Raw genomic sequence first — 14,205 nt, forward strand, 5'->3', positions numbered from 1 at the left:
ATCGATTCGATTGTTCTAAGCGGCTAAATATTATGACGATAATATTATTGGGTCATTTCTTGTCAAATTGCACGAGTAATGATATGCAAATAATCTAAATTCCACTGCAGTCTCCGTCTACATAATTATTCGCTCGGTTTGATGGATATGGATAAATCAAGGCGGTTGAGAAGTGTATCAAATTTCTCTTTTACATTATCTAAACATATATTCGCTAACTTTTAAGTAAAACGTTATTTATTTCTGAATATAATTACGTTTGATTTATGTATTGGTGTCGCATCGATCACTCTTGATTATCCCTTGATTATGGAAATGTGCTGTTTTTCGGCGAAATTTTTGGCGACACGAAATGGCCCAATGGACACGAGTCGAAAAACTGAAATAGATCTTCTTTTCTCTTTTTTATATAACTACGGGTTTTTACGGCAGAGAGATGATGATGAAGTGCAACATATAAAAATAGCATTATTTTCTTTCATTGCTTTCATTACAGTTTGCTCAACTGTGTGCTATATGAAGTAATCTATTTTATTTGTTTTCTTTTTCTCTCTCTCTCTTTCTCTCTTTCTCTCTCTTGAAATACATGTGTGGGTACACACATCTGATCCTCGTCAAACACTTGTACGCGAATATTTGCACGGGGATCAGTCGGATAACATCGAGGTAAAGTTCCGGGTCGCGCAGAGAAAGGACAGGCCACCGATCTCGAGAAGCAATTAAAATTATAAATAATTTCCATCTTGGCTGCGAGACCCGAAAGTTACGTTCGAGAAAACGTTTTACATTATTCACAAACCGACTCTTCGTCTCTTTCGCTAAAGCCTTCCCTGAAAATCATCGACGATAGGTCAGATACAGAAAAAAGGAATCGTACGATTACGCGAGAGATATAGAAGACTATACTCGGGCAAAAATATGGCAACGAAAGTCTTGCTTTTCGAGGCACATACACGAAAAAGTGCAAATTCGTCTCGCCCCTTTCGCTGCTTGCGTAAAGTCAAGCGCTTTGAAAAAATATTTTCGCGTGCTACGCAAGATTAAAGCGATAATCAGCGAATCGTGCAGCAAATTGTCTTCAAGCGAATAATCTCGACGAATTCAGCCTGCTGTATCTTTTTCGGAGATCGAACGAAAGCTTCGTGAATGCATGAAGCATTTGTAAATATATCGCATTCCTTCATCGATGCACCCTTTTGCGAGGGGCAATAATTTATTATCAATAATTTATTAATAAAAATTAATATTAAAATATTAATTTTTATGTACAATAATAATTGTCACGTTAAATTAAACCGTACGATATTTTCCGAGAATAAAATCAAATAATAATCAACCCCTTTTAAATAATTTTATTTGCCTTTTGTCCGTTGAATAAGCTACCGTTTATTATTTATTGAGTTTAATTATCATTATTTTTACTATTGCAATGTATTTATTATCTTATTGTTACAGTTGCTCTGTTTGCGATCCTACAAAAGGATGCACCGATGCATATTTAACGTGCTTTTTTAGGAAACACGCTTGGCTCAGGATCGTTTCCAGCTGTTTATTTGCGACGATGCAACGTTGGTCGCACAAAGATTACTCCGTTTCATCTCGGCCTTGTACAAAATGAGAAATGCATACAACGTTACGCGGAAGCGACATAATTTCCAATATATCGATAATTGTGCATTAATTACGGGAAAATAAAAAAAAACAGCACACGCTGCAATATCCGAGGTATCAGTCAAGAAAAAAAATATTATAAGAACGAAGGGAAATGTCAGACTATGGGAGCTATATTATGGCAGATATTTAATAAAATATAATAACATTAATGAGATGCTTATATATATACATATTTTCTACGGGAAACATAAAATAAACGGCACTATATATCTTAACAATAAGTACGTAAATGATGAAATATACTCTAAATAATAAAAAATAATTATTATTAGAATTATCTTGCACGGATATATATGCGATCACCAATAAAATATAAAATATACATCGTAATAATAAATTGCTTATACATATATTGCTCAAGCTGTCAAATCATATTGCTAATAAAAATTGCATTTCATATATCAATGGATATTACATCTCCAGAATGTGATTGGTGCAACTAAAAAAATTCAATGCTTTAACTATAACATACATATTAAAAAAGGATAATATATATATATATTTAATTTAATTATGATATATTCAATATATATATATATTTTTTCAATATACTGATAACAATAAATAATATACTTTAGAAAATAATTAGATAATCGAATCTTTGAAGAAAACACTCTAACTCATTAAATATTATAAAAAGCATAACTCGTTAGATAAGGCAAAAATATTTAGTTTTCTGACGTATATAATATCTTGGGAGTTACACCAGTCTCATACGAAAGTATAATATGCGCGTGAAAGGGAGTAATTAATAATAAGAATAATTAAAGCGCTCGAACGTGCACATAAATCATGCGATCATGTACAGGATGTGTAACTCAGACAATACACGTAACGTAAAATAAAAATCTCTTTGGCTTTCTATATAATTGAAATGCGCTCCGCAAATGTATGTATATAGGGTGTCATCAAAAATTGCACACGCCTCGATAATTCCTCTTGCGAGGTTGAAATTGTGAAATTTTTGCACGGAAAAAAAGATTGGATTGCACGTCGTTATATTTATCACAACATGTACACTTTAAAGCGCGCAATTGCTCTCACGGATTGAAAGAATTTTATTAAAATTTTCAATTAAGCAGAAAGGATATTAGCATTTGCTCTATCTACTCGCGCGTGCTTGAAGAAGCTTAATCGTGAAAAGATCTCCGTTTAACAAGGACAACTTCCACTCACGTATTTACGTCATTGCAGATCGTGCCTCCCTCCCCCTTCCCCTCCCCCCACCCCTCCCCCCGCACTCCTGCGCGTAAAAATAAAGGAAAGAAATTTTCCGGATGAAAATCTCGCCACGTAAAACACCTGGATACACCTGGACAAAGCTGAGGGACAGTGGGATACGGATGATATGATCTACTCGGTTCTACTAGTGCAAGAAACATCGAAAATCGAAAGTAATGTAGGTCGTAGTATTTTTTTGTACTTACACTCTTACTATAGTATCATGCGTGTGTAGAGAATAAAATTGCATTTTAACGCGCGGGCCCACGGAACGGATTGTCGGAGGCCCCGGTTAACCGAATGAGAAAACACGAGTACATATTTAATCTATATCTGGGATGAAGAATTATTGGCACACTGTCGTTATCGAGATAGATTGACTACTTTGCGCTGTGTAATAAAATTCTCAGACACGCCCACGCAATTACGGATGCACTTGCAGCAGTTGCGTACCCGCGAAAACGGTAAACGCAGTCGTCAATATATGGCAGTTTTTCGCGTTATCCACGTTATATCGTTTCCTGTAGGTGGTCCATCGGCGTCGGTCGTTTAACCAGAGATTTGAAACCGGCAGAATTTCGAGCCGGTATCGATTCGTTCGTTAAATTATTCGCGGAGATTGAACTCTTCGAAAATGCACCGGTTTCAATCTTCGCGTTTAACGTATCGGGTGGTACGCTATTGCAAGAATTTCTTCATTCGTCGTTTTTCCTTTCGCACTGACGCGCTCTCATTCATTCTCTTCACTCGTTTCTATAACGGAAGATCTTGTGCGAACGTTGCGTGTAATCTCTGTTGGCGTCTCTCTTATGCCTGCCTTTTTCCTCTCTTGTTCTTTTTTTTTTTTTTTTTAAATGCTACAGGTACATGCGAGGAATTCGGAATTCAATCTTAATTTAATGGATAGCGGTAATTGCAATCGAGGCTCCGCGATACGAACGAGTAATGGACGTGATATGTTACATATGTTCGAGCTTGCGTTGCGGTTGACGTATTTTTAATTGAACGTACGTCATTTCAAAACGGAATTTGTTTCTCGCGTTTGAACATTTACTCGAAATCTTGCGATTTAAATGTAGTGTTTTGGCGTTGCAAAACTCTGGATTTCACATTCGTACTTTTCTCCCGGTAAAATACGAATTTTTGCACACTACTGGAAAGTTGCAACGTAAATGCTTCCTCCCTTTCGTTGAATCTATAATGAATCTGGGATATATGTAATTCATATTTTTCATAAATTATTCATACTATTTCATTATTCTGACGAGAAAGTCTAATCGAAGTTTTGTTAGCTCTACGTTTGAAAGAAAATTCGACAAAACGAGAACGTGACAATTCTTTGCTTACACAAGGTGTTTCTTAATAAGTGCGAAAAATTTTGGAAGATGATTCTTTGTCGAAAATTAAGGGAGAGTTATGATATTAAATATATACTTCTACATCTCTCGCTGAAGGAGTTATACTCCTTCAAAAATGGAGGTAAACATTAAGTTTTTATTTTTTAGATTTTTATTATGTTTTTGTTTATTTTATTTTTTAGATTTTTATTTTGTTTTTGTTCCAATTTTCCCAACATTTACTCCAATTTTATTTTTATTTTAAAATTTAATTTCTCGGAATTCGAAATTATTTAATCTACCATTTAGTATCGTGCTGTGTACGATAACGTATTTTATTTTTTTCTTGAAAACTACAGTTTTTATGAAAAAAATAAACGAAAGAAAAAAATGTTTCTAAATAAATCAAACTTTTTAATATATATTTTTAAATGATCATATTTTTCATATAAACATTAAAAAGTTCTAGTAAAAAAATTGAATAGGGGCTAGTTTCATCCTTTTATAAGAATACGGGAGGCTGAAAAAAATATTAATAAATAACCTTTTTACCAGTAGAAAATATCCACCTAATTTCATTTCTTTAATTTCATTTCCAAATTTGAGAGAAAAATAGAAACTTAATTTTTACCCCCATTTTTGGAGGAGCGTAATTTTACAAGGAGGGATGTAGGAGTATATATGTTTATATGAAAAATCCTCCCCTTAATTTTCGACAAAGAATCATCTCCTAAAATTTTTCGCACTTATTAAAAAACACCCTATATTTTGTTCGTACTTTAAATACTGCTCTCGCCTTTGAACGAATGATAATTTTGCTATTTTGATATATGTTTCGGGATTTAGAGAGTAAAAAGTCGCTACAAGATATAATAAGAATTAATTATAACTGATTAAAGTTATCATTGTCAGTTTAGGAGATTTATGATAGTCAGTGTTCGAACTTGATCCAAAAAGAGATCGACTTCCGGAGCTTGTTCGTTCACAGTGTGAAATGCTTCCAACAAAAAAGTTCTTATACGTCGAGTAGAGTAAAAAAACGTCCGTATGTAATCTTACACGAGTATGTTTCTGCTTTTACGACGAAATTCTATCTGTATAATAATCGTTCTACAGTAAATATCGGCAATATCAACGTTCGATAATTGTATAAGTAATAAGTAGTGGATATGTTTCGCGGTATGTAAATTATAAGATTTGAAAGTGTGTTAATCGAACGTCGGCATCAGACCATGATACAAGAATTCTTTTGCACGCTAGACATGTATGACGATTTGTCGATAAAAATTGTGCATATTTAACGCGTTACATGCTGGGAATGCATCCATCGGGTCTTATTGATACAGTTTCCTCGTGATGTGATTTTTCCGAATACGTTTATGAATCCATTATTTCATTAATTTATTTCATTAATTAATTATTCCTGAAGATATCTGTAAGCTTGAATATAAGGGTATTTTAGAATATATAAATTGATTAAATTCAGAGAAGGAAAATTAATTTTTTTCTAGAAAAAGTGCTATTTTTTAAAAATATATATTGTTCAAGAATTTCCGAAAAGCGCATTTTGATTGCAATAATTTCTGTGAAAAGAATCATCCGATAATTTTGTTTCCTTCAGAAAAGTTTCTCTTGCACGATTGATTTTCCTGAAACGATTTTGATTGGTTTTTTTAAAACGAATAAATATAAAATGCTTTCCATTGTCGCCCTCCTCTTGTGTCAAGTATCGCGAAACGAGAGCAACTGATGCGTCGACGTTGATTACTTGTTCCCGAGTACGCGAGAGTGTCATTTCTAAAGTATTAAAATGCAATCAATTGCGTTGAACGTGTAATCAATCTGACAGATCGGATTCCCTTTGAAAAATGATGACAATGCACACATACACGCACGCACACACGCACGGAAGATACGTAACATAAACTTTTTGTACAATTACGATTACGTCTGTTTAAATTCCCCGCTTTCCCTTCCTCCAGCCGTAACAATGGCGGCCGTGGAGGAGAGGCCGTGGAAGAAATGTAGCTTTTTTCTGAAAAAGAATCTCCAATCCATTGAAATGAACGCGTCCTCGTCCTAGTAATCTGAGACTCTTTGAAAAATGATGACAATGCACACACGCACACACGCACAGAAGACACATAACATAGATTTTCGCACAGATATGGCTACGTTCGTTTTTAATTCCCCGCTTTACCTTCCTCTATCCGTAAGAGTGGCGGCCATGGAGAAGAGGCCGTGGAAGAAATTTAGCTTGTCTTTTTTTTTTATTTTTTTTCTCGGAGAAAGAATCTCTGTAGGGTCATCGAAATGAACGCGTCGTTCGTCCTAGTAATTGAGCGAAAGTGATCATTCGGAATCGGGATTCTCGCACTTTCAAAACGATCAGCTGGGATCATCCGTCGTCGATGTCGAATGACGTATCCGTACACGTTCTGAGAAAAAGCTTAACATCGAGAAAAATATGGGGGTATATATTATCTCCTATGTGTCGTTCAGTCGAATTCGAAATAGATATTATATTCATGTGTGTGTCCGCGTTATTTACGCGGTTATAGCACGCAAGGAGAACGCTCATTCTCTAAACAGTCGCTTTCCCATTTACGAATTTTGGCCGGCTCGGTCCTTTCTTTCGTTGATACTCGCGATTAAGACGGGGGGGGAAAATCGGAAGTGTCGACCCTAGAAAGGCGTACACGCTTTATCCTCGACGTTTGACCGGCTCGACGTCTTTCAACCCTTTAACGCCGTGCGTTTATTGATTCCATTTGCATTTTAATTAATCCTCCTCTGACCCCATCGGCACATTTAACATGTTCATGCAGTCATAACTTCGAGGCCTATTAAAAAAAAAGAGCTATCACTGAGAAAAATCGTTTAATTGTATCAACAAGACGTATTATGATTGAAGTCATTTTGATTAAATCAAACAAGAATTTCTAGTTATCATGATAAGATTCAATTTTAAATAACTAGAATGTTTAATAAATTTTACTATAAGGATTTGGTTAGTGTTTTCTGGTTGGATCTATAAAATTTCTTGTTACATTAATTTCTTTGCTTGCTTCTTAACTTAACTCGTATTCAATATTTGCTATGAAATGTATATAAAGAACTAGTATTAACGTTAAATCCAAAGTATATTTTTTTCTCTTACGAGCAGTAGTGCCAGAAAGAGGACGCTAGCTCTCTGATTGTGTGTGTTTGAGCTGCATCCTCTTCTTGCATCACTGTTTATCAGTTTGATTTCTAACGAACTAAATTTAAAATAATTTATTCAATAATTTAGATTGAATTTATCCAATAATCTTGTTGGAATTCAGAATATTAAACAGACTTTTGAGATTAGATGGAAAAAATTTTAGACAACTTGGTGCTGGCGAGTTTAGTATTATTATCCAGAAAATTTGGTAAATTTAACAGGAAGAAATTAATCAGATTCATCTGGTAATTCCTACAAGAATTCTGATTCGTCCATTTTCCAACAGACGTACTGGTTGAATCTACCAGAATTCTAATTAATGCAACCAGATTTTTTTCTCAGTGATAAAATTTATATTTTTATGTGTACCAAATTAATTCTAATGCATAAACAGTCAATTTTGTAAGTGATGCGCAAGAATCATGTCAAGACTTGGTATTACATGATATAATTTGAAACTCAATGTTGATTAATACGCACGTGCGATTTTTATCATCTGTCAAACGTAGAGGAGGAGATAAACTATCCGACGTATGCCATTCTAAGGTCCATTCCGATGAATTATTTACAGTGCTTTGCTTCCTAACGCGATTTTGAACACGCTTTCGATCGCTCTTGGCGCCGCGTTGAATAAAAACGACCGAGTCGGCGGATAAACTTTGCGTAATAGTAGTAATAGGCCATAATTCCTAGTCGTAAAGTATGAAAAGTATCAACAAATTTGAAAAATTCCCGTCCATATCCCGTTTAGGCAATTATCTTCTTTCGTTATGCGAACGGAGGTTCGCTAAAAGGGACTGCCACGCTTACATTGCCTAGGAATTTGACTTTACAACAACGCGACCGCGCCACGTTACCGCCCATTAGAAGATCCCCCTTCCCTTCCCACCCCCCGTTTCTTGACTAAAAGGCGAAGAAATTGATATACAATTCAATTAATAATTGACAGATAACCAATTAATACGTATAGGATGGTCCTACCTGGCAGAGAAGGCGTAAACTCCTAAGATTTCAAACGACATAAACTTTTCTAATTTTAACATCGCCATCACGGACCATCCAGTACATTGATTGTGTAGTTACTTCTCGCGTTTATACCTCTCTCTCTCTCTTTCTCTCTCTCTCTTCCTTCTATGTTTTTTTCTCTCTTTTTTTTTTCGTTTTCCGCTATGTAATAGAAATCGTGTGTATCTGTATGTACGGCATCTCGTGCCGAATGCATTCGCGATGAGAGTCTCTATATCCGCGCTTCCTGTCGTCTGTACATTCGGCATCCGAGAGCACCACTTGTAAGCACGAGATATACTTGTGTATGCATTATTCAGCATTTCACGTGGCACACGGTGCCTTTATGTGCGCGGCCGAACTGAAGGTCTCGAAATTTTAAATAGTTAACAGTAACATCTCGGCATGAACATTGTACAGAATGATCGAATGACGCACGAGAAGCGAAATCCTCCCCCGAGATAGATGACTCGCGGATCCCATCGTCAACGATTCTGCATCGACGAAATCGCAATTAATCGCTCCAGCTGCATCAAGATGAAAAAATCACGGTTTTACATGCGATGGAATATTGATTGAAATATTACATTTCACCCGTATCTGTGTTGAATAATTTGAAAATTTATATTGTAGACATGTAAAAAAAGAGCACAATATAATTTGATATATCGAAAAAGATCCATTTCAATTTAATAATTTAATTCAAAAATTTTACTTAATTCAAAAATTCAATTTAATTTGTAAATTTAATTTAATTCGGAAATTTAATTTAATTCGGAAATTTAATTTAATTCGAAAATTTAATTTAATTTAATTCGAAAATTTAATTTAATGTGAAAATTTAATTTAATTTGAAAATTTAATTTAATTTAAAAATTTGATGCTTAGATTGCAAGATTTCTTTTACAGGGAGATAGTTGAAGAGCATGTAAATTCGATATATTCAGTGCATTGATATCATTTAAAGCCCTCCTTAGATTGTGACTTCGTCGACGCGTCATTTAAGAAGAAGTCACGATTCTCATTGGAAAATAAGCCGTATAATTTTTTCGTCAAGTTTGCGAGTTCTCGCAAATAAAAAGAGATATGGCTTTTTTTCTCTCTTTCTCTCGGGACGATTCTACTTTTTTTTTCTTCGGGATCGAGACATCTGTCGCGGGGGGCTTCTCGCAGAGGGTGCGAAGTACGCACACACATAGTGGTTCACAGATACAAAACTAACTAAATCTTATGAGATACGGTGAGCAATAATTCCAGATATGTACACAAGTTATGTTACAGACGTTACAATATAAAGATCTCTCCCGAGGACGCGAATGTCGTGTATTCGCGGACCGGAATTTTAACTTGTCAACGTGCGACGATCGTTTAATTATAATTTTTCCCTCTCCCTCCCCTCTCGATCGTGTCGAGAATTCTTCACGCGAATTAATCATGATATCCTGACGGATACGCAGGACATGTGCGCACATGGCCCAGTCTGTGTATGTGTGCAGCCTTTTGAAATTCTCTTAATAATTGATAGGCTACCCTGTTTCGTTATCATTATGAATGGTATCCCCCATGTCCACTCTATACATCACGACGTATTTTTTCGAGATACGCTTCTTCTCGGTCGCACTAGAATAAATCGAGATTCGATCGTCGTCGTGGATCGTCCTCGAGGGATGTAAGATCCGGAGAGCGAGAGCTGATAAAAGCGACTGTTTATGGGCTATTAACTTTGAAAATTAAATTAGCTTAGATACCTTCAATCTGTTGGCAACACACACTTCTTAAATTAATTCATATTTTTATTTATATTTTAGCTTTGTCAGAATTTTGAAAATCTAGCTTCTCAAACAGATTACCTAAAAGGATGTTATAAAAGCTGATTGGTCGTATTTTCAAAATTGGAAATTTGAAAATCTAGTTTCTCAAATTTTTTACAACAGATATTATCATACAGGGTGGTTTAAATGTCTGGAAACGGTCAATTATCTTCGAAAATAGTCGTCCTGTAGAAAAATGTTTCAGACAAAAGTTGTAGGGTTTTAAGTGACGCATTACACAGTAACATTACTATGATCTTGAAGAGTGTTGTCAAGATCATCTTTAATTTCTTAAACAGAACCCCCTATTTTTTATTACATATTCTTGTAGTTTATTTCGAGAGCTTTCCAAAACACGACAATTAAGTTAGTTTTCATTGAGTACTTTCCGAATTATGAGGCTTGAAATCATTTCTTAATTTTACAAACCGTAAAAAATCTTGTAATTATTTTTAAGAAAAAATGTAATTGTTAATTGCAAATTACATATTTTTTCTTCGAAACAACTATGTGTTTTCTTTACACCAATTTATTTTGTACATAAAAGTAATCGAAAAATGAATTTTTCTAGATATTTTATGGTTTATGTAAAATTAAGAAATAATTTCAAGTCTCATAATTCGGAAAGTACTCAATGAAAAAATACTTTATTATAGTGTTTTGAAAAGCTCTCGAGGTAAGTTTACAAGAATATTTAATTAAAAATAGAGGATTCCATTTAAGAAATTTAAGAAGATCTTAACAACACTCTTCAAAGGTTATAGTAATATTAATTATGTAATGCGTCTTAAAACCTTACAACTTTTGTCTGAAATATTTTCCCACAGGACCACTATTTTCGGAGATAATTGACCGTTTCCAGACTTTTAAACCACCCTGTATATTTAAAAAAATTTTTTGTTGACATTAAAACTTTTAAGAGTAAAAATGAGCTGATCAAATCCCTCTTTCGAATCTTGCGGCCCTCGGTAACCAAGCTACGACGTATCGAAGCGAAAAGGACATTGAAGAGAAAAGAATAATTTAACGCTTTACGAGAGTGAGATTACGCGCGGATTTAGTCGCGTTCTTTTCTTTTTGGGGGAAAAGAAATGCGCGACGAAACCACAACGCTGTGGAGAACATCGCGCCGTTTCGTACTCTTCATTATGTTTTTTTTTCCATATATGTATAATATATATAATAATATCATTTATCAATAGAATATTTACACGAAGCCGTCCCATCCCGCGAACGAGCTTATTTCAAATAGAATTCGCTTTCACGTAGTGCCGTCAAACTATATATAGGCCCTATGCTCATATTGACAACAGGTGTATAATATATTTATATTTATATATATATATATATATATATATATATATATATCTAATGATTTTTCGCTATCTATTTTACAAATGCGAACAACCGCAAAACACACGGTGATCGATTCCCTTCGCGCGGACTTGCGCTATTTACTATATCTGTCCGCCGCACGTGGAACTTGAGGCCGGAGGAAACGCGAAGTCACGGACTTATCGTCGCCACGTAAGCCACGTGACCGCCGCGACGTCGTCGTTAATCCTTAACGTGCGCCTTAATCTGCGGATGCTGAACATCTCTTATAAGCTAATCTCTCAATTATTTTTTTTCCTACAAATACAAAAAGGCAGCGCGACACAGTAAACATCGAAGTGGCAGCCGAAACGTTCTCATTAGGGGACAGAGTTTACATCTGACGTTCGTCGACTTTACATTCACGATGAGGTGTATTTGAACGGGATTAATATTCCTTTTTTTTGAATGGGATAAAACAATTTCACATATGCAAAATTTTCACTCTAGTACAAATTTTACAAAGAAGATGGAAACTTCGATGATCGTCGGAAAATCTTGATGTTACATGAAAAAGTAAAGAAATATGCAGCTTGAAAATAAAATTTCCAGCTGATCCCTCTCCAAAAGAATCTTGCATTCAAATTTTACAAAATATATTTTGAAAATATAAATAATATATGTGTCTTAACTATTGTTAAGATCATCTGGTATACAGAGTGGCCCCGAACGTTCCAGCCAGACTTTGAGATTTTATAGGAAATTTAATTCTGAACAAAAAATTTCGTATAAACATGGGTCGAAAAATGCTTCCTTAAGAAGTTATCGCTCAAAAACCTCTGATGAAGGCAGAGCAAAAGGTGAAAAGAAAATGAAATAAAAAGAAAATGGAACTAAATAAATTTCTTGAAAAACGTCTTTATTCATTTTCTACTATTACGTGCTATTACTAAAATATTAGTTAAAAAAAAATTATTTTATTTTCATAAAAGAAAAAGATTTTTATTTTTTATTTTTATCGTTTTTTCAAGAAATTTATTTAGTTTCATTTTCTTTTTATTTCATTTTCTTTTCACCTTTTGCTCTTCCTTCATCAGAGGTTTTTGAGCGATAACTTCTTAAGGAAACATTTTTCCCCATGTTTATAGGAAATTTTTGGTTCAGAATTAAATTTCCTATAAGATCTCAAAGTCTGGCTGGAACGTTCGGGGCCTGTATAAAATGATCGTCATAAAAAGGGTTGCTATCTTACTGCTGATGAAAGAATCGTCACTTTGCGAACGTCAAATGTAAATCTAGAATGAATTCGCATTTTTTGCGGGAAAATGTACACGATAAAGCTTTCAGCCTTAGAAATCATCCTCGACGTTTCGCGAAGATAATCGCACCTTCCGATATTCGGCTACCACCGCGACAGCAACAATTCGCGACGTGATTCGTTCGGAGCATTCGTCCCTCTCGTCGCTTTCGAGCGAGTCTTATTAAACGCTTATTATATAGAAGATCTAAAGTATGTCAATAGAAGATTGTCGATACCGAGTGGTCTGTTTTCGCCACCGACCGAAGAGAGTACCTTCGATCCACGAACCCAACCAACATCGCCACCCCCCGTACTCGCGAACGACGCCCGAGAGCGCATTGTGTGCTCTCTCTTCCTAAATCTAATCTTATTGACCCAAAAAAGAAGGAGAGTACGTTCCCTTCGATATCGGCGTGCGTCTCTTCAGCGTGTTACGTTCACCAGCGCAGCGAGATAGTTTGATTTCAAGTGTAATCCTAACGCGAGCGTATCATTAACACGAGCGAGTCGCTCATTGACGCGTTTACGTCGATATCATCTCAATTTTCGCGAGAGAGCCCTCGTTTCATCCCGATTCTTTTCATTTTTCCGCCTTTCCCGCGTCAGCCTAGATCGTCGAACCTCGCCGGCGCAAAGGCCAGACTCTTCTCTATCCTAAACGACGGTGGAAGATGTCTTTCTATCGCTGTTCGACGAAGCCTCAGGCAGACTCCACGCACCGAACGCTTCCCTCGCGTCCTTCCAAGCGACATTATCAGGAATGTATTTCATCTCTTGATAAGCGGCCGCAGCTATTCCATCCCGAACGCGTCCGGAGGGACTTGGTCGCAGAATATCGACTGTATTCTGCGATGTTCCTCCGTAGTCTCTCCTCTTCGTCAGCAGTCTCGTCGTGACGTCCGGTCGCGTTTTCCGCAAAGTCACGTCCGATTCCCACGGGCTGCCCGAGGACCTGGACCAAGTTCTGGACGCGTCTATCGAGTTTTCGCGTCCATCTCGATGATGCCAGACTCTCTCGTTGATTCGCTTACTAATCTCGTGTTGGAAGTCCGCGTGACGTTGCCGCACGAGTTCCCCATGATCTCTGCTGGCCCTTCGCAGCTGCCGAAGCACCAGCTCGATATACTTGAGCGCCTCGCCGTTCTCGGCCATTCGTCGTGTCCGGTCCATGCCAACCCGCGAGCCTCGCCCAAGGAGTCGCTCGCGTTCCGCATTGTAACGTTCCGCGTTGCAGATCCCGTCGTGGCGATATCGATCTCGTTCCGATTCGTCAGCGAGGTATCGAGGATCGCGCGACGTCGACGTCGTCGAGCGTGGACCGAGCGAATAGCGGGACGT

Source organism: Camponotus floridanus, unplaced genomic scaffold (assembly GCF_003227725.1).
Source record: "Camponotus floridanus strain SB8 unplaced genomic scaffold, Cflo_v7.5 scaffold11, whole genome shotgun sequence".
Taxonomy (NCBI): Eukaryota; Metazoa; Arthropoda; class Insecta; order Hymenoptera; family Formicidae; genus Camponotus; species Camponotus floridanus.